Raw genomic sequence first — 513 nt, 5'->3', positions numbered from 1 at the left:
TATATATACCTATTCATGATATATATATAGATATATAGATATATATTTGAGAAATTTACATGGCTGGCATAGAATTCTCATGTATTTACATTTCTCAGATCTTAATTTCTCATGTTTACATACAATACTTTAGTTCTTTAAATTTATATTTGGAAAAATATATTTTATTTTTAAAAAGTGATGGTGCTGTTATTTATAAGTGATATTAAAGATTTGAACATTATTTGCATAAACACGAAAATTTGGGTTTGAGATATATACATACATAATAATTGTGTGCTATGTATGTAAATGACCCATTTTTTCGGACAGTATATGGGCTATATGCGTGATATATATATATATATATATACATCTCGTATTCAGATCAGTTGGTCAGACATCTGTTTGTCAGTTGTAAGTCCCCTCTGGTCTGAGATTTGATTCCCCTGAGTGTAGGGTGTGCTACTCAAATTCTTTGGCCATTTGGGATGCCCGGAGCTCGTATAATAGCCTCCGGCCATTTCTTATATA

This window comes from Phalaenopsis equestris, unplaced genomic scaffold (genome assembly GCF_001263595.1).
Source record: "Phalaenopsis equestris unplaced genomic scaffold, ASM126359v1 Scaffold000236, whole genome shotgun sequence".
NCBI classification, from domain to species: Eukaryota; Viridiplantae; Streptophyta; class Magnoliopsida; order Asparagales; family Orchidaceae; genus Phalaenopsis; species Phalaenopsis equestris.
The sequence above is the reverse complement of the archived record's forward strand: the minus strand, read 5'-3'. Positions refer to the sequence as shown.